The sequence below is a fragment of the Thamnophis sirtalis genome, unplaced genomic scaffold (assembly GCF_051295495.1).
Source record: "Thamnophis sirtalis isolate CommonGarterSnake01/CBP01778 unplaced genomic scaffold, rThaSir2_p1.2 scaffold_6, whole genome shotgun sequence".
In the NCBI taxonomy this organism is placed as follows: domain Eukaryota; kingdom Metazoa; phylum Chordata; class Lepidosauria; order Squamata; family Natricidae; genus Thamnophis; species Thamnophis sirtalis.
The window spans coordinates 83,496,357-83,518,853 of record NW_028261386.1 but is presented as its reverse complement, the minus strand read 5'-3'; positions in this window follow the sequence as shown (position 1 = coordinate 83,518,853).

Below are 22,497 nucleotides of genomic sequence, written 5' to 3'. Positions count from 1 at the left end.
CCGGTAAATTTAATATAAAAGGATTTATAATGATCTATTCATTTTTGCCCTTACCAACTAGTTCTTAATTTTTCTGTAAGGAAATTGCCAGCAGGATCTTAAAAATGCACAGAATTCTCCAAATGGATTCTCTGCACGCTACAATGAAGAGGACTAATGTAGACAACAGTAGTATTGAGTTACTGAATGATACATTTTAAATTGCCTTGTTTTACTTGTCTTGCTTAATATCCCATGGATAAAATTAGTGTGCAGTAAGTTGGTAATGACATATTGTCTTCTAAGCAATAGCTTGGAGGATTGGATTGATACCAAATGAATTAGTATTTATCTGTACTAATTTGTACCAATCAATGTCTCACTGCCATACCTTAAATTATGTTTTTACATCATAGTTATTAGGATAATTAGTCTACCTAGAAAATATTTTATTGAGTGTCAGTGTTCAATCATACTGTATTGTGCATTATTATTAGTTGTCTTGGAAATCTTTGCCAAATATACCGGTATTTCATTATAGCTTTTCTGTACAGATGTATGTCCATCAGCTCCTACAATTTTCAGTAGTGACTTTGCAGGTTATGCTATTTGGGGAGTTTAGAACATATATCTGGAGGGTGCCCAGATTGAGGAAGACTGGTATTTTGTCTTGAAACTAACATTTCAGCACTAACATGGTTTTGAGGTCAGAGAAAATAAATATTCTTATACAGTACAGCAGTGAGTTTAAGATCAGATACCGGAGCCATACAAATGCTTTTTATCCCTATATTTGTATTGGATATATATAATATATAAGGCCTTCTGCTGCTTCATGATTGTCCTTATACACAGATATTATTGCTACATGTGCAGGAAATATGTGATCAATCTGCATTCATACTTTTGAAGTGTTTAAGTACTGATAATACAATGGATGGATATATGGATGTTTATCTTTCCCGTGGATGATCTTTAAGATTTCATGGATAATAGTATGCCGAGCTACAACGTTTCTAACAATAAGCAATATTTTTGGTCAGACTAGTTCTTAATACCAATTTGATAATTAAGTGTCTTACCAGAAAATGAATGGAATGGTTTTGGTTCATTTAAAAGACGTGATATTTAAAACCATGTACAACATGTCTTCATTTTGTTTGGGTTCAAAATGTATAAAGGAAAAGGTTTAAAAATCAGTTTGTAATAAATAAAGTTGAGTCTCCATATTGGGGTATTTAAATAATTAAATTGCCAGGAGATTATTTGTTAATCATCTTGCATTACTTGGCGTAGAATAATATGTGAAAGCTTTAGTGCAGTATTTACTGTTAGAGATTCCAATAATAAGTAAAATCCACAATCTTAACTTTAATACAATTTAAATGAAATCTCCCTTGGTGGGAGTAGTTCTGCCCATCCCCCCGAGAAATAACATCATATTCTAATCATAAGAAAATGTAAGAAAAGAAAAGAAACATAATTCAGCTTCCCTAGAAAGATGAAGACAAAGCATTCCGAATCCAGACAGCAGAGTGTGGGAAACAAAGCATCAAGAATGGAAGGAAGAGAAATACAGGTAGTCCTCATTTAATGACCACAGTTGGGACAAGAATTTTTGTTACTGAGTGCCGCAGTTATTAAGCAAAACCTCACCTAACACAAGTTAGGATTTCAATTCCACATTCAAAAGATGAGATCACTTGACCCTACGACACCACAATCCTTATACACATATGCTAATAGTGGAGTACCTGAATGGTAATCAAAGTGACTATGGGACACTGAGACTATTGTGAAGGTGAGGTTTGGTCACAAAGCTGTTTTTTTAATACCATTGTAATTTTACTTTAATGATAACTAAATGAGTCAGTCAGTAAGTGAGAACTACCTGTAACCATTAAGAGTGGAAATCGAGAAGGAGTTAAGAGATTTAAAAAGATAATATTATACAGGTGAGTTGAGACATGCAGAAGTCTGTACTAGAGAGAAAGATTGAGAAGAAGCTACTTGGAAGAAGGAAGGTCTACCAAAGAGTAGGCTTAGGAGAGTTCTCCCCAAACATAGTTTATATACTGTATATCCCTGATGGCGAACCTGTGGCACACACATGACACAGGTGACATGCACAGCCTCTCTCTGGGCATGCATGTGGTGGCTAGCTGCTCTTCCATATTTCTTTGCATGCATGCACACCAGCCAGCTGCTCTCTTCTGAGTTCTAGTGTGCACATGTGCGTCAGCCAGCTGGTCTTGAGACCAGCTGTCTGGTGTGCATGTGTGCGCCAGAACCCGGAAGAGAGCAGCTGCCAGTGTGCATGCCAGAACCCGGAAGAGCAGCTGGTCACCGCGTGCATGCACATCAGCCAGCTGCTTTCTTCTGGGTTCCGGGCGCTCTGGCGCATGCACACACACTCCAGTTTCGGCACTTGGTGCCAAAAAGGTTAGCCGTCACTGCTGTATATAAACCTTCAACCCCTGTCACTGGTGTCTAATTCAGTCACAGCTATTATCAGAAGGCAGACCTAAAAGTCCAATGCTTTGTCTTGTCTTGTCTTGTCTGTCTAACTATGGCACAAACTAGAATAGGAACTTTTTTTTAGATTCCTATGATGAATGACATGATTTTTTCTAGCAACATGGACACAAACATTCAGAAATAAGCTAGAATGGGTGGACTCTCCACTTATAGCTGAAGTTGTGCTTGCTCCTTCAAATGCTGATGTTTCTTTGTTTTATGGCTTCAAAATAGTTAATACAACTCTTATCAAGCCTGAAATCTTCCAACTTCTTTATGAGTGTGCCTGTGTGAATGGCACACTTTCAAACATATGTTTATCTCACTATTATTCATATTCTTGGTATACACGTCATATGTGAAAAGGTCTACAGCAATTTGATGGCACAACTTCATCAACCAGACAAAGGCAGAATATTTGCCAGTGGTACAAGTCCTCCAGAATCCTCCACCAATGTTAGTGGTTCCCAACAGGAGAAAATCAGAGATACAATCAAGTGCTGTTTCTGGAAGCTGCCATTTTTATCTCCTCACAAAAGTAATGGAGTTTTGTCAGCTAGACTGGAAGCTTTGGCAGAACCTAGTCTATTCCTCTGCCTGAAGATTTCATTGTTTATGATCGACCAAAGAGCTGACTAAACTTGACATCACTCTTGATTCAAAATACAATTTCTATAGCTTGTACCTATTCTGTGTTTCAATACTCCTATGAAATTGCTAACTTACTGTTGGCCTTATTTCAACTCCTGAATAAACTTTTTGAAAACTTGATGGCTTTTTGCAAATATTGCTGAAGATGATAGATATCTAAATATTTGTTTATTTAAAGTAGTATTTATTGGTCTTTTAAATTAAGAATTTAGAGACCAGCCTAAGGAAATATGGTAAAATTATATAATAATATTCATTTAGCCATCAGCTTTTTTACTGCTTTCCTAAATAAACATGATTTCTATATGGGTTCCCTTTCAGGCTAACATGCAAAAATGGAAAAATAGCCTGGAATAATCTTACAGCTAAATAATCTTATATATTTATTTATTCTTAACATGTACTGTATATTATTAAAAATAAGATAGGAATCCTAGAGTTAACAAAGAAAAATAGAAATCTTCTTGCTTCAAAGATAAAGCATCTTGCCATGAACTCAATTATATTTTAATGAACAATTTGCATACTAGCTATAAGATTTCTCTTTTAAAAATTGCTTCCATTTCATATATAACATTTACTGATTTTTCTCACATCTAATCTACTGACAGAAAGCAGCAAAAATAATTGAATATTTTAAAATATTAGTTATCTTCATCATTTTGTGATAACATCTTCTATGTGGCAGTAATAATATTGTACAATATGCTGAATTTAGTCATACTCACAATTTTTTTGTGTCTTTCCTCTTTCTGTGTGCATATTTCTTTCCAAAGAATGAAAATTTAGCAATGAACCTGATTGAAAACTGTATTGTCTGAAATGGTATAGGGTTTCCTACTTTCCTACTGATTATTCTATCCTGTAGTGAATATCTGAACTGTTTTCCATTAGGTCATCTGGCAACCCATTACCGTATTTTTAGCCTTTTTAAAAAGAAATATACATTGGAATTAGAGAGACTTTGTCGGGATAATGCAAATACAGAATAAGAGAGTTGGAAGAGATCTGGAGGTCTTTCAGTCCATCCCCTTTGCTCAAGCAGGAGACCTTATACCAGGGGTCAGCAACCTTAAACACTCAAAGCCACAAAGGTTCTAACTAGAAGCCCCCCATTCAATTCTGGAGCCAACCAGAAGTCCTGTTCCCCCACCATAGAGTCTCCTCCTAATGTGGCGTCCTTTTTCATCTACCTGTCCTAACCTATCAATTGTGGAGCTAACCAGAAAACCCACCCCTTGTCATAGAGTCTCCTCCTGGCACGCTGTGCTTCTAACCCATCCAGTCAGAAACTCATCTTAAAATTGTGGCACAAACCGGCAACAGGGAGCCACAGCAGAGGGGTGAAAGAGCCACATGCTGCTCTAGAGCTGCAGGTTGCTGACCCCTGCCCTATACCATTCAAGGAAAATGGCTGTCCAATCTCTTCTTAAAAACCTCCAGTGATGGTTCACCCACAATTTCGGGAGGCAAGCCATTCCACTGATAAATAAATATTATCAATTCATCATATGATCATTAAACTTAATTTCTTATTTTATTTTGATCTTGTTAAAAGACCATTTTAAAAAACAATTAATCATGTTGTAATGAGCATTTTGTGTTTTACTGTTGCTTAGCCTGAATTTATTCCAAATATGACAGAAGTAAACACCAGTCTATTTTTGCCACAATGAAAAAAATGTATGTATTAGTGGCTTTAGCACTGGAATCAGAATTAGACATGGCCTCCTGCTCTCTGCTTTTTCTTGATTGCTTCTTTGGCATGTTTCCTGACAGTAATTAAATTTCCAAGTTATAAAGCTCTCAGCTGAGACTTAATGAGAGTGAAAAGTCTTATAAGGTTTACTGGGAAGTGAGTTGACCTTTTCCTAACTAATTTGTTTGTTTCTGTTAATGCTGTACCTTCGATTCTGGAGACAGTTTATTTTAAATAAAAAATCATGATTTTTGTTTGAAAATCCTTTGGCTGTCAGCACCAAATGGTCAAATATTTCAATCTCTTTTATGGGGCTGTTGAGTCAGCTAAATTTTCTAATTCTCCTTGGACTCTGCTTGAACAACAGATGACAAATGTGGCAGCAGTGGTAGTAATGACAATAATGGCAATAACGGTACCCAGTAAAGAGAGCTTTTCACCTTTGTGCCCTAAATGCCTATCTTCATCTTGACAACAATGCTGGGCATTCGTCAGGCTGATATTCACATTTTCCGTTTTGTAACCATGTTTCTGGGTATGTATCTCACAGATTTGTTAATGTTCTCCTAGTGATCAGGATCCTAGTCTTTACAGGGAGATGATGTACATATTATATTAAATGATAACTCATAACAGAGTTGGAAAGGGACATTGGAGAAGACCTAATAGGTCCTAGTTCAATCCCCTGCTCAAGCAGGAAACCCAATACCATTTCAGACAAATGGTTGTCCAATCTCTTCTTAAAAACATCTAGTGTTGGAGCATTCACAACTTCTGGAGGCATGTTGTTCCACTTCCTCTTTTAAAATACATATGAGTTGTTAATGATGTGAGACTAACCTCGCTTTTATTCAGAATTACAAATCTTGCCAGGAAAATTATTAATAATAACTACTGGCCTTGCCTTTAATTCTGAAGCTGAAGTACATTTGGAATGTACCAATGGTGGGTTTCAATTTTTTTTAGAATCTCTTCTGTAGGTGTGGCCTGCTTTGTGGGAGTGGCTTGCCGGCCATGTGACCAGGTGGGAGTGGCTTGCCAGCCATGTGACTGAGTGGGAGTGGCTTGCCAGCCATGTGACTGGATGGGGGTAGCCAACTTGTAAAATGTGGTGAAACTCACTTAACAACGCTCTTGTTGGTGTTCACACTTGACAGCTTTAAAACTTGTGGACTTCAACTCCCAGAATTCCTCCTCTCGCTCTTCATCTTGATGATGTGTAGACAGGTGGGGAGAGGGAGCTGGAACCAGTTCTAAATGGCACTGTAGATTTGTGGAACTTCTTCTATAGAAGAGGTTAGAACTGGCAGGAACCCACCCTTGGAATGTACCCATCCCACCTTTCTCTCCATTTTCAGTTTAATTAAATATCAATTAAGCATCCTAGTCAAATTAGCTATTTTAGAGTCCATCGAGATCAAAATGTTATTTTAATGAGAAGTAGTTCAAATTGGTTTCAGAGTGCCAAATGAGCATCAGCTTCTAGATTACATATTTCTTTAAAAAAAAACAACTCCCTTGTTTCTTAGACTTAGAGAAAACATCATTTGGGAAACAATGTAAATCTACCAGAAAATAACAATATATGCTCTCAACAAGTATATTAAGGCTTTGGACTGTAAATAACAAAATGCACATTCAACATCTCTTTGCACTATGTCTATGACATTTGCTTAACATTAAAGAATAACCAAACTCTAGGTATGTCTAGTTTAATGAAAAGAAGGACCAAGGGAGACATGATAGTAGTGTTCCAATATCTCAGGAGATGCCATAAAGAAGAGGGAGTTAAACTATTCTCCAAAGCACCTGAGGGTAGAATAAGAAGCAATGGGTGGAAACTAATCAAGGAGAGGAGCAACCTAGAACTGAGGAGAAACTTCCTGACAGTTAGAACAATTAATCAGTGGAACAGCTTGCCTCCAGAGGTTTTGAATGCCCCAACACTGGAAGTCTTTAAGAAGATGTTGGATAGCCATCTGTCTGAAGTGGTGTAGGGTTTCCTGCCTGAGCAGTGGGTTGGACTAGAAGACCTCCAAGGTCCCTTCCAACTCTGTTATTCTATATTCTATATTATCTACACCCTTTTTTCCATATGGAAAATGAATCCTAACCCTAGCACACACCATGACCCGACAAAAGGGCGAACGACAAAACCTCACCCGACTAAACCGCGTCGCTGACGTCATCAACGCGGCGACAACAGCCAGCGCGGAGAAAAAAGGATGCTTTAAATAGCGCGGAGAAAGAAAGCCGATTTAACTTAAGGTAAGGGTTAGCTTTAGGGTTAGCTTTAGGGTTAGGTTAAGGGTTAGGGTTAGATTTAGGGTTAGGTTAAGGGTTAGGTTTAGGGTTAGGTTAAGGGTTAGGTTTAGGGTTAGGTTTAGGTTTAGGTTTAGGGTTAGGGTTAGGGTTAGGTTTAGGGTTAGGGGTTAAGTTTAGGTTTAGGGTTTACAGAGTGCTTCTGTCTCCGCGCTGTTGTCGCCCTGTTGATGAAGGCGGTTTAGTCGGGCGCGGTTTTGTCGTTCGCCCTTTTGTCGGTGAACCAGCACACACACCCTCAAAAATTGAGCCCTCTTTGATCACTTCAATCTGCAAATATAGAATCAATAATTAACAAGAGGTCGGACACTTTTGATAGTGCCCTGACTACTAATTCTGTAATTTGCCAAGCTATAAAAGGTGCAGGTTTTCTTATTCGTCAAAGATGTTGTTCTTATAATCATTGGATGCAAGTGTGAATATTTAGACACAACTTTTATTCAAGGCAGAGATCAACCTGGAATCTTGACAATGAATACAGTATTGCACATGCAACCCATGATCAGATCCTGCATGCATATAATTTTTAGAATGGATGAGAATAATATTTTGTCAAATGAATAACATAGAGTTAATGTTCTGCTCATGTTTGACTATTCATGCCAGAATACAAACAGATTGCTACAAAACAACAACCTCTAGCTTTAATATTGAACACACATAATACATTCTAATAGAGCTGCTGTGCACTAGAAAGGTTTCAGTTGATTTCTAAAGATATATTTGGTATTTTAGTTATAAAAATCAGGCTATTGTATATATAGAACCTTAAATCATTCCGCAAGCTACCTAACGATCCATAAAGAATGTATTATTGAAGCTGCAAAACAAGCTATTTCAGAATGCTTAATAACTTGAATGACAACCTCTCTTCAAAGCATGAACTTGAGTTACTATATTAGCATACTATTTTTATTCTACGGTTTCCATCTATAATGCATAAAATGTTGTTAAAGTATTTTGCATACATGCAAATATATTTCAGTTATATTTAAAGTAATTAACATCTTCTTCCAAAATGAAACTGAGAAGTAACTGAAATGTTGTTCTAAAAATGTCTATCTGTCTGTCTGTCTGTCTGTCTATATCTATCTATCTATCTATCTATCTATCTATCTATCTATCTATCTATCTATCTATCTATCTATCTATCCATCCATCCATCCATCCATCCATCCATCCATCCATCCATCCATCCATCCATCCATCCATCCATCCATCTATCTATCTATCTATCTATCTATCTATCTATCTATTCTTTTCTAGATTGGATCTCCCATACCCTAGGGAGCATGTATCCTTATAGTCTCCATTAGTTATTGGTGCTACTCATTAATTCCTCTGTCCAATGTTTCTGATGCTCTTAGGTCATAACTGATCACATTCTCTCTGAATGCATTAGAAATTTTGGATAAAACCCAGTTCTCTGTGCCTCATTTTTGATAATCATAGGGTTTTCACAATGTAGGGAATCTAAAATGGTGGCTATTCAACACCAAAGGGAATTGAGCATGGAATTAATGCCCATTCAAACGGTCTGGCTACCAGGTTTGCCTAACTGAAACCTTTAAAGAAATATATGCTATGTGAAAGCAATATGAGAGTGTATAATACTTGTGGGCTAGAGAGTTAGGCTCCCATATTCTCATCAATAGAGTAATTAGGTTTTTGCAAACTAGACAAACTTTTTGCTATCAATAGAGAAATTCTGAAAGCCTATTTGGTACATGAGAAGAATAGCACGGGGCAGATGGGGTGGATGTATAAGACAGGAAATCTAGAAATGTTAGAAGTTATTTAAATATATTTTAATATGAAGCAATTTGGATAACTTTTAGTTGAAAAGCTGTACATGTATAAATATCTTAAATGAATTTTCTGTCCATTAGCAGAGAAAAGTAGTAGAGTGTGGCATTCAGTTTGACATTAAATTGTCCAGCCAAAGATTCTGACAATCAGGAACAGTAGAGCTAATACTGCTGGGAAGATTTGTATAGAACTTATTAATAAACTTTAAAGAAATATATGCTATGTGAAAGCAATATGAGAGTGTATAATACTTGTGGGCTAGAGAGTTAGGCTCCCATATTCTCATCAATAGAGTAATTAGGTTTTTGCAAACTAGACAAACTTGGCTTTGATTTCTAGAATGCAATAACAGCTGTTATTATATTCTAGAGCTCTGAAATAATGTATTTTTGCACACTTGTATTGTGCTAATACACAATAGTTCATGCTGCTATGTTTAATTGTAATTGCCAAAAAAATCCCAAATAATAATAATAAGAGCACATCCATACATACCCGACGGCAGTCAGTCCTTCAATTTTTCAAAAAATATTGACTGGTTCAGGAAGTTTATCAGCTGTAATTGCAACCTATAACCGTAACTGCATCTGCAATGGCAAGTCTTTTGGAAATTTGGATTTTTAAACTTGGATGTAGCCCATTCCATATTTTTAAATCATCAATAAAACACTTTATGTATTTATGTTGCTTTTTCAATTAGAAAACTCTCAATTTCAAAACAATTACTCAATTAAAATAGCTACAAAAGTTCTACAATTAAATAGCATTTATATTAAATGTCATTAGCTATAGCCAGAGTCTTCAAAAGCAAACAAGCTAATTTTAAAACTCCATTTGGAAGCATTTAATGAGGAACGCAGACATGATTTTCATATTGATAGGATGTCTTTGAAGAGGGTCTATATATTGGGCCTACCAGTCTAGATAATGATGACAGACTTTTAAATAGGGCACCCTAATCAAGGATGAGGCTTTTGCATATTCATATACATGCAAGAGATACTTCAAGGAAGCTTAGAGCTTTTTATATAAGAACCAGTTGAACTGAGCCCCTCCTCCCAAAATATCCAGGAAACCAATTACAAATTCCAATCTTCTGCCTCTGTAAGAAATCAGCCACTATATCAGGTAGCGTTTCCAAAACCATTTCAGAGACAAGCTATATGAAGTACACTATAGTAGTCCAGCCTTAATGTACTTAGTAGTCGTGGCATAAATAGCTGAATTGAAAATAACATTGGATAGAAGTCTATGTTACTGTATTCAGTTCATAGATTTTGGATTTCTAAAACATGCTGATATACATTACAGAACATAAAATGTTTGGTGCATAGTACTGTATTGTAACATTTTTTTGCAACAGACATAGTGGCAACTGGACCAAATCACATTCACCCTTTAGAATAGAATAACAAAGATGGAAAGGACCTTGGAGGCAGGGGTAAAATTCAGCAGGTTCTGACAGGTTCTGGAAAACCGGTAACGGAAATTTTGAGTAGTTCGGAGAACCGGCAAATACTACCTCTGGCTGGTGTGGGGGGGAATGGGGATTTTGCAATATCCTTCCCCTGCCATGCCCACCAAGCTACGCCCACAGAATCGGTAGTAAAAAAATAATAATTTCACCACTACTTGGAGGTCTTCTAATCCAACCCACTGCTCAGGCAGAAACCATACACCACTTCAGACAAATGGTTATCCAACATCTTCTTAAAAACTTCCAGGGTTGGAGCATTCACAACTTCTGGAGGCAAGTTGTTCTACTGATTAATTGTTCTAACTGTCAGGAAATTTCTCCTCAGTTCTAAGTTGCTTCTCTCCTTGATTAGTCTCCACCCATTGCTTCTTATTCTACTCTCAGGTGCCTTGGAGAATAGTTTGACTCCCTCTTCTTTGTGACAACCCCTGAGATACTGGAACACTGCTATCATGACTCCCCTAGTCCTTCTCTTCATTAAAGTAGACATACCCAGTTAAATTAAGGACACAATGAAGTAGCAAATTCATGAGTTTAAATTCCTGAAAAATTAAAAAAGAGTTGAATATTCATTATGTATTTGCAGATCTATTGATTATTTTTTTTAGAAAGGAAAACATATTGCTGTTTTATATGGCTACATTCTCCTATCATTAAAACGAACAAACCAATTTTAAGCTCCTGGACAGCAAACAACTCATCAATCACTGACAAGAGTGACATTTGGATTAAGTGTGATGAATTAGTATTTGTATAAATCAAGTAATGGCAGAAATGATATCTGGAAGACTTTTTTATAATGAATATCCCTATTCAAACTGTTTATAGAAAATGTGTTTTGTTAGCAAATGTTAAGTTGGATTAGGCTGCTATATTTTGAAGCCTCTACAAAGGCAGGTTTAACTTTTTCTGCTGCATCTTGCTGTCATCTATTACAAAATCAAACCAAAAACAGTAGGAAAAAGGTAACTGTAAAAGTAAAAGTAGTAACTGTAAAAGTAGTAATTGTGCTACTAGTATAATATGGCAAATCCTAAGACCTGGGGTGTTAGCTAACTAGTTCTGCCACTGTTAGCTGTGCAAAAAAAATCACATTTGCCCTCTTCTGCCCAGGCACAGCTGGTAGAAAAGCCTGCAGTAGATCTGACTCAGATAGGCTTTTCACACACACGTATTGAAATCAGAACCCAGTTCTGTCAAAATTGCACTCAGACTTCTGTAGACAAATGGCTTGTCCAGGCAGAGTAGGAAAAATATCCTGCTTATATTTCATTCTGAATTGAATTGAAAATATTGGAAATTAAGCACTTAATGGAGAATTAAACTCTTTGATTCTTTTAAACAGAATTTTGTGGTTTATGGATGAACACCTATTCTAGTTTTTGACTGTATATATGACTATTTAAATTAGTACAAATTGTATTATTCAACCAATTCCAAGAAGACTAGTGAATTCAGGGTTACAGCTGATTTCTTTTAAACAATAAAATCTTTAAAAATATTATCTTTGTATGATATTAAAAAGGGAGTTAAATTAGGGAAAATACATCTTAGCATTCATATGTTTAGCATTCATACTCAAGAGGAAGGCAAACGATTGCCTTTTAGACTTCAGTTTTCTAAGTAATAGATTCAAATATTCAATAGATCCAAATAATTCTAATGTTATTATCAAGAAATGCCATCTAACTCAAAGGAGATTCCTTGTGTATAAAAAAACTTTTCTTTTACTTAGGCTTGCATTTCAAAAGCTCTACATATCTTAATGGTTTCAAATTAATTTTTTTCTGATTTGCAGTATTTAGAGAAAATTCCAAAATGTATGATCTCGGATTTCCGGGGCTGATGTCGCTACAACACAACATGCAATCTTGGAGTTCCAGGATTGCAGTTGAAATCTCTGTTGCTGGACAGTCCTTTTTGGACCTAAACCGTCCCGTAGAGACAGTAATAGAGAAGAGTATGTCCTGCTGTTCTCAGGGGCATCACAAAGCCCCTGATTGATCCAGGAGAAGCTTTTTTTTAGGTTACAAGAGAAGCAGCCGAGTGCTGCATAAGGTTGGGACAGCCCCCCTGCAACGGAAGCTGTGCAGGAGAGAGAGTGTAGCAATAGCAATAGCAGTTAGACTTATATACCGCTTCATAGGGCTTTTAGCCCTCTCTAAGCGGTTTACAGAGTCAGCATATTGCCCCCAACAATCCGGGTCCTCATTTTACCCACCTCGGAAGGATGGAAGGCTGAGTCAACCTTGAGCCGGTGAGATTTGAACAGCCGAACTGCAGAACTGCAGTCAGCTGAAGTAGCCTGCAGTGCTCTACTCTAACCACTGCGCCACCTCGAGTGTGTCGGAATTGGTGAGATAAATTTTACAATTAGAGAAGAGAACACCCAAAAAGAATTAGAGTAAAACTAAAATTGAAGATAGAAGAGAGCAAGCGGTGGATTAGCTTGAATTAAAACTATTGTGTTATCTTTTTTTTCTTTAATTTCGTTTCTTTTCTATGGATGGAATTTTTACAAATGCCTCTAATTTTTAAATTGGACTGGTCCTTTTTCTCCTTCTATTTTTCTCCACTATTTGTATTTGTGGACTAAGAATCTCTTTCCTCTAAATGCTTGACCAGATCGGAACTTTTAAACCCTTTTTTTTCCATTCTTAAACTCGGAGCTTAAAGAGGGAGCTAAAGGTAGAGAAAAAAGAAGTAACACTGCCATCTAGAGGCTGGAGGCTTGGTTATATCTGTTATCTCAAGGCCATTGGCTTTGCTTATCGAAAGGGACAGAGAGAAAACACGTTTTGTTTATACAGGTGTTCTTTTGGAGTAAAGAGAAAGCTGACTTGAAAGATTACACTGAATTTATTTGAAACCTAGCAAAAAGTCTTGGATGTCCTAGTGGCAGTGTTTACAACTTGGAAAGATGGCGCAACATGCAGAAGACGAGGAATTAACATTGCAAAGAATTATGTTAGAAATTCAAAAAATCCTAATAAGCACAGAAAGAATAGAAAAGGATCTGGAGTTTATAGAACAAAGAACAGAAGGAATGGAGGGAAGAGCTGAGAATATTGATGAAACAATTATGAAAGTTGAATATAGAGTTTAAAAAATTGTAGAAAAACATGAACAAAGTGACAAGAAAATTGTTGATGCTGACAGTAAACCGAGAGAGGAGGGAAATGATACATGTGGAACACTAAAAGGAGAGGTAGATGAACTGGAACTCTATCTCATGCTTCAAAACATAGATGAAGAAAGTGGAGATAATTTGGCAGAAAAAATGAGAATATTTTTGGCAGAAGCACCAGTGATAACCAAAGCCCAGCTGATGAAGGGAACATATGGAGGGTCTCGAGTCTTTACAAAATATACAATGAACAACAAGTTGCTAAGAGAAATTCACATAAGACTTATCAAGAAAACATTTAGAATACAGATTCTACAAATGGCAAGAGATATTGGACTGCACTACTACTGGAAGGATATAGGATGATAAAATGAAATGCCACAATAAAATTAAGCTAAACATAATTAAATTTTGAGCATTATGTATAAGACAAAGTAATAATAGTTAAATAAATGATTAATAATGATAATGTATTTATATATATTAGATTGATAATATGGAATTTTATATAAGCTATAAGTGAAGATCAGGAAGGTGATGTGGAAAAGCTTTTTTTAAATAAAAAATAAACAATTCTATACAGAATAGAATATAAAGATTTAATATCATTGGATGAGTCCAGGATGATGTAATGAAATGCCATAATAGAAATTTACTTTAAATTTAGTATGTAATAATAGCTATATTCAATGAATGTTTAATAATCACAATAATGGTATACATATATATTATATTGATGATATGAACAATGGAATGTGCTGAAATGCATAAGTTGACATATGATATTAGAGAAACTATTATAATATAATAATAATGTATACAAATATACTTGATTGACAATATGTGACTTTAAATAAAATTTAAGGGATGACTATGGAAAGGATGCACAAAAACCTTGTAACCAATTGACACACTGTATGGAATGGAAGATGTTTTTGTATGTTATGTGTTGTGTTTGTTTATATTTGTTTAAAAAACAAAAACTTTAAAAAAATGTATGACCTCATAGTGATAAGGAAAGTCAATCCTATTTGAACTGCTAATGGTTCAGGAGCATTAAAGTTTCAGAACTCTTGACTTACTGGCTTTATGGCAATTCACCAACTTCTTAAAGATGCACTGGCACAACCTAATTATTAACTACTTTCACATTTTCACTTTGAAGGGCTAACACTATTAATTATTGTAGGAATTAGGTGTTGCTTAAATTAGCTAACATTCCTGCCTAAGAGTAAAGTGCCTCTGGTTCATGCTGAAAAGACCTTAAGTCCAGGATATAAAATTACCTAAATGTAGCAGGGCATTGAGGTAGTCAGAAACCTATTCTCAGCCAATTACTCAATAATCATATAATTATTTCTCTCTCCTTTTGAATATTGTTCAAATATTTTGAGGTTATGATAGCTGGATTTTAGCCAGTAATTATTTTAATACATTCTGTCAAACATAAGTTATTAAAGCCACTGTTGGCTCAATTCTACTGAAGCAAAGCAGCATATGAATATAATCTCTTTTAATATAGTTTGAATTAGGTATTTTGAATATGTCTTTAACTTAATAATGCCTATTCATGAATACTATCCTATTTTAAAAAATTCAGCAAAGAAGGCATCCACAATTTGCTTTCATCAACAATATTTTACTACTTTTAGTCCTATCAGTAAAAAAAAACCTTCAACATTTCCTTTCTATTTCATATATATTCTAATACATGCCCCAAAAGCACTTCTTTTATGCAGATTTTGTCATCTATGAAGAGAAAGCATTTGTAGCTTTGATACTTCAAAACTGGGCTACCATTTAATTATTTCATAAACTCAGCAGAGCTTACATTGAGATCAATGTTGGCTTGTTTCTTTCTCAGGAGTGATACTTAGTTGGTTTCGTCTGATTGGAGAGACCCAGACTTAAATAAAATAAAATTCCTGTACAGGTAGTCCTCGATTTACAATTGAGCCCAAAATTCTGTTGCTAAGAAAGATGGTTGTTAAGTGAGTTCTGCCCCATTTTATGACCTTTCTTGACACGTTTGTTAAGAGAATCACTGCAAGTTAATAACATGGTTGATAAGTGAATCTGGCTTCCTTATTGACTTGCTTGCCAGACGGTCTGCAACCATCATAAATATGAACCAGATGTTAGGCTGAATTTTGATCCCATGACCATGGGGAAGCTGCAATCATCATAAGTATGAAAAACAGCTGCAACGGTATAAGGAAAAGTTTTATGAAAAAGGTCATGTTATAACAAATGTTATAAATGGTAGCTGGTAGTCAATGAACACATTGACTTATATTTAAGAAGAGCAAATAAAACTGAGAAAAGAGGCTAACTTTTTAAAAAGCAGATATTAGCATTATTTCTACTTAAGTCATTAATTAAAATAGGCAAAATATTAGGCAAAGAATAAGAAATAAAGAACAGAGAGTTGTTAATATAACTGGAATGCTTTAAAAAAGAAAAGAGAAAAAAGGATCCTGAAGTAAACACTCTACTACAAACGAGGAAAAATAAAGTAAGGACAATTAGAGATTGTCTTGTCTTCATTTTACCTAAAAAGAAAGAGAAATATGCTTGTCTCTCATTTTTAAACTTGTATTTCAACTTTCCTTTCTTCATAGCTTCACAAAGCAGAACTCAATTTTTCTTAACACTCTGTACATTCTTTCCTCAGTACTTAGAATGTATTGAGTTTAGCAATCTGCTAAATCTGTTAGCATCAATTAACACTGTTTTCACACATATGGTATATAGTGGCAACCTGTAAAGATAAGGCACTAAAGTGCTATTTAATTAACAAGTATTAATTAGCCCATTAGAATTTAGAAAGTGACAGTGTTTGAAATACCAGAGTTGTAAAAACTGTATATATGGTCATTCTTAAAAAGCAGTAACTTTTATGATTATGAGTGGGAAGATATTTCTTCTTTTCTCAATATCTCTAGCAGTTGGAACATTGCTTCATGCTGTAGCTAATCTTATTTTGATAAATGATTCTAAAAACAATGTAAAACCTGTGTAGGAATTCTCTATTAATAGTTTTAGTTAGTTTTCAATTCCATGTGAAGGTTAATCCTCTGTCCATTTGTCTATATGTTCTAATAGCATTTTAATTACAGACTTCAAAAATCAATGGCTACAGTTTTTCATGGGTACAGTGCTAGCAGTTGTTATTCTAGTAAATAGGACAAGATTAGCCCCAAAATAGCATATCCCAAAATTGTATGTGATAGACTCAACAGGGTACAAAATGACACTTACTGTATTTCAGGAAGCTACTCTAAACCAGAGTTCCTCAATCTTTTCAGCTTTGAGGATGGGGCTGTCGCAAATGTGCAGTGGGCAAGCATGTGCATGCAGCTCCACTTGCGTGAGTGCGGGGCACGCACCCATGCCAGTCATGCACATGGACAATGCACGTACATGCTCACCCACTGCTCGCATGAATGGGGATACCCTGTGCTCATCTGCCACTTCCACAGCCAGGTTCCGAAAGCTCAAGGCCCGTTAGTGGGCTGCAGCGCGGGGATTGGAGACTCTTGCTCTAAATCAGATTAGAGATTTACTACTCTGAGTAGTAAATAGAGATAGAGTAGAAAATGATATATCCTATATTCATGAAGCTACTCTAAATGTTACTTTGAAAACTATAAAACATAGTAAACCGCTTTTAAGGTTTTCACCTTGCTTGTCTATTTTTAGTTGCTTACAGGTTCCCTAGTTTAGCAACCATTTATGGTGTGAAAGAAAACAGCTTTGTGCCCAGTCCTCACATTTATGACTGTAATTGCCATTTGTGTGTTGCCCAATTGGCAGAGAACACAGAAGTAAAATTACAACTCACGGTCAAGTGATGTTTCATTTAATAATTGTGGTGATGCACTTGATGACTGAATGTATAATGACATCATACGTCCATCACATGATTTTTCACTTAGCTACAACAGTGCTTAGTGATGGAGTTACCGGTCCCAGTTGTGGTCACTCAGCAAGGACTCTCTGTAAATGGAATCATTCTGAAATTCTGATCCTTACAAGAAAGGATGTGTGAAAAATACCATCTTCCTATTTACAGCTAAGTTCTAGAAATGTTTATCACTTCATAGTGCTGATTAGATAAACTGACCATATATTTGGACATAATCAGACTAATAGCTTCTTCTTCATTCCAAGTTTATTAATAGTTCATCTGTAATGTGGGAAGCAAACTGCTCACAGTGGATAGGATTGATGTTTTTCTTTTGACAAGCAAAGACTGTTCACTACATGAAGAGATCTGCTAGCTGGTTCTTTGGAGAATAACGTTAGAGATAGAATAACATTGAATTATAAAGCTTTTTAAGGTACGTGTGTGTGTGTGTGTATGTGTAACAGCTCATGTGTACCATTCTCTTTGTTCTATTATTCTATTTCATTGTCACTATTTGTAAAAGATGACATGTGAAAAAACTCAAGAAAAGAAGATATGATTTCAGTTATTAAGATGCTTCTGGAATAAGCTGAGGAGCTATTGTGAATTTAAATTTCACTGCAGGTGCTTTGAGGAATAAATTCAAACAGAGTGCAAAGGACCTTTGTTGTACAGTAGTTGTATATTCCCATTGGCAGCCTTGTAAATTAAATACAAAATGGTTGGAAATCACAGTAGGCTTTCATTTTTATTTATTTTATTGGGAAGGGTATCTTCTATCATAAAAAAAAATCAGAGAGCAGCAAGCACTAATAGAAAATGTGGAATATAAAATAGTTATTCCTAGGATGTAACAAGAATAGCACAAAAGAGTGTTTTCCTCCTCTTTCTACTTCTAGCTATAAATTTATTGGTTTTTGTGTTTGTCATCATCTGAATTCATATGCTTTATCCAGCTGTTAGATATCAAGGGTTTGAAATAAACTATCATTGATTCCTTCTTTTTTTCTGGTTTTTCAATTCAATTAAATGAAATATTCATTAATTTAAAAAATTGTTTCTAAAAAGTTTGTACTTACAAACTTATTTTCTTGGAATACGTATAATGTAAAAGATATGCAAAATTATTTGGTTGGTACTTAATTAAGATTGTGTTAACCTTGTCCTTTCTGTCAAATACCGCAGAGCATCCAAATAATCTAAATTCAAGAACAAAGAAAAGAATCACAGAGTTGAAAGGACATTGTTCATTAGCTAGCCCATGCTGTAGCTCGCAAATCAAAATCCAGAACTAGTACTAGATGGCTTTTTAGCTTCTTCTCAAAAAACTTCAGCAAGAGAGATCCTATCCCCACCCTAGAGAATTGGCTACATTATCAAATTGCTCTTGGCACTTTCTGTACATTTTTAAAATGAATTATGTTGTAATAACATAGATGCTGTTCCTATTATTTCTCCCATCACTGATATCCTATCCTCCCTCTTCCCTACTATGTTTGTCTCTCTGTGTATACACCCACATAGAGATGAAAAACCTTCATTATTTCCTTTTAAGATTTGTTTTCTTTAAATTATATATTAGTTCCTCCCAAAAGCTTTAATCCATTTTTACATTATTTTCTAAAATGTGATACTCTGCCCTAGACACAGTTATCCAGATGAAATAAAATTAGCTCTCAAAATATAAAAGTATTATCATAACTAGAATGCCATGTTTTGGTTAAAATACCCTAAAACTCACTTTTCTTTAAGTTGCATTACTCTATTTAAGCTTGTAATGAATTTCAGCATCCACATCTATAGATCAGGGGTCCTAAACCCCTGATCCGCAGCCCAGTATCAATCCCCGGCCCATTGGGAACCGGGCCATGCAAGCAGAGGGCGAGGGCAAAAGCGTGCAAAACTCCATTTGTTCAAATGGTGATCACGCATACAAAACCATCCCCTCTACCCTCCCTTCCACCGCTGCTGCTACTTGTCCACAGAGCTGGAAAGCTGCTATGGATGTTCCTTGGTATAATTAAGAACTTGATTGCTTATCTAAAGGAAGACATTTGCTTCCAACTTTCTTCTCTGTTGAAATTAATTTTGTTACTGTAGTTCTGGAGGACTAGTTTTCCATTCTGTCAGTCATTTTGAGAAGTTTGCTGCTTCTCCTGGTTTTTGCATTCAGTACAAATTTAATAATGATGGAGAAATGTATACCCTCTCTTGGGCCCCACTTTGGAGTTTCCTATTCCTGTGGAAGAAATGTATTCTGATTGGTTGTCAGACTCCCAGGCCTGGTTGAATTTTGCTGGGTGATGATGTAATGAAGAGGTTTGGGGCAATTCCTCTTATGGCTTAGTGGCTTTGTCCTGGTTTGGATCTTGAGTGAGGGCTAATCCTATCATGTCCTGAAGGCCATGTCTTTTGTGTTGTAGATAAACTGGCCCAGCCTTTGTCTGAGGCTCTGAGTTTGTCTTTCGAAATATGTTTCTTCTTTAGGGAAAATATAATATTCTGTCTTTTTAATATTTCTAGACTATTTCATTTTACTAGGAGGGGGGTGGATGCAGTCAGACTACTTACAGCAGGGCCAAAAGTTATGATAGCCTTCTTTCTCTATTGCTTTAAAAATAAACGTAAAAGTACTTATATTTATTAGACTTCAGTCACTCATATTTAGGTTCACTCGGGATATTTTTTTTCAAAACTACTGTTCTTATTATTTCTGTCCAGATTGTTATGCTGTACTTACCATATGTTTATTGTTTTAAGTTGTTTATTAGATGAGACTTTGGGGCAGCTATAACAAATCTAATCTGGTGTGTCTGGCTTTATATATCTCTACCTTATCTTGCTTTTATCTATACACTGCCATCTTGTTTTGAAGGGAAACTGCTCAGGCTTTCTAAATGTTTGGATTGGGTTTGTTCCCCCTTTTTGGTACCTTATTCAGCTATTAAGTAGAAAGTCTCTTTGAAGTTGAGCTTTCATGAATAGGTCTCTGTGCAGCATGCAGTTTTCCTGACAACTGGTCTACAGTGGTTTGCCATCTCTTTTTTTGAAATGTTTTTCAAATTCCCTATCTGTGCTACAGCTGTGGGATTTTCTGATGGTCTCCCATTCAAGCACTAGCCAGATCCCATCCCACTTAAGATTCAAACTCAGCCAGTAATGCTTTTTTTCATATTGCGAAAAACATTGTTTCTATTATTTATTTTGGTTTAAAATATCACTATATGTTGAAAAAGTATTTGAGTAGACATTATTATTTTTGGTCTGTTGAACCTAAACGTCTTAGCTCCAATCAGTCCTAGCTATAGCAATCTATCTCCAGCAGTGATTACTTTAATGAGCTATTAATACATCACCAAACTTCAGTAAATAGCATTTCGTTCTCTTATATAGTGTTAAAATGTCTGTGTACAAGCTGTATTTGACATTTCTGCCTGAACTGGTAGCCCTCAATTTACAACTATCCGTTTAGTGACTGTTCAAAGTTACAATGGCACTGAAAAAAGTGACTTATGACCATTTTTCACACTTATAACTGTTGCAGCATTCCCATGGTCACATGATCAAAATTTATACACTTGGTAAATGATTCATATTTATGACAGTTGCAGAGGCCTACGGTTATGTAATCCTCTTTTTGTGACCTTCTGACAAGCAAAATCAATGGGGAAGTCAGATTCACCTAACAACTGTGTTACTAACTTAACAACTGCAGTGAGTCACTTAACAACTATGGCAAGAAAGGTTGTAAAGTTGCTTAGCAACAGAAAATTTGGGCTAAATTGTGGTCGTAAGTCGAAGACTACCTATACTTGAAAATTTGAATTATTTTAGTGAATTTCTACTTCTTAAAGTAAAATACAAGTCTCTATTCAGTCGATTGCATTGTTTTTAATATATGTGAAGAGTCTTGCATCAATTGTCTTCCAAAGGCTGAAAAAGTAGAATAGTAGCTTCTAAGCTGGAGATGAGCTGCCATGCCCTATATCCTACATTGCCATTCTTTTTTCAACTAAATAATATTCTTACATGAATGGCACCGAATTAAATGAAACAGGATTGTACAAATCATGTCTGCAAAGGATTAAGGAAACCATATTCAACCTTGATTACTAACCACTGCATTGCATCTTGAATCTTATGTATTTTAAGTCAATTTCTATTTCTTATTCTATATGCATAAGGATAAATCAAGGTTGGCAGTTCTGGGAATTGAAGAGAGATGATGAGTATCAGAAGTATGATATAGTTAGCTTGTCCTACCTTCCCCAACTGAGAGGAAAGAAATTCCCTTTCTATGTGCGGTAAGCAGGCATTAATGCTCTTGCACCGTTTAGATATAATTGCACTCAGAGGAGTACTGTAACTGTCAGACACCTCTTCAAAAACCAAATATGTCATTTAAGGCAACAAAAGATAGAACTTGTCTCGCCATTCAAAGACTCAGGGGAAATAACTTTAGCAGATAGGAGAGTTAAAATTTGAATGAATTTAAAAGCCAGGGATAATTAATCCATAACAATAATAATAGTAATACCTACCGGTAGACGAATCAGACATTTTCATTATCAGTCAATTCTTTTTTTTTTTTTAACCATACATTTGTTTCTTTTCTTAAGCAGAACAATCTAAAGTAATCCTGTGATGCATTTTTATGCATTTTTCCTAATGCAAGAGTTTTGTATATGTTGCCTAACATGCACATTTTTTAATTATATTTTTGTGGATGTGCATTTTTCATATATGTGACAATTTGGAGTACATTTTTAACTAGAGCAGCACATCTAAAAATCAAATAAGATTATAAAAGGTAACTGCAGATTGGATTCTGCCTTGGTTTCTACAGATTAAGTGTCTTCATATTAAAAACAAAACTGAATGATGCATGAATTATTGCACATTAGGATTGTTATAGTACATTTTAAAACTGCCTTGCTAGAATTCGCTTTGTAAAATGCAGTTGGTTTATTTAAAAAAAAAAAATGAGTCCACTAATAGTTTATCTA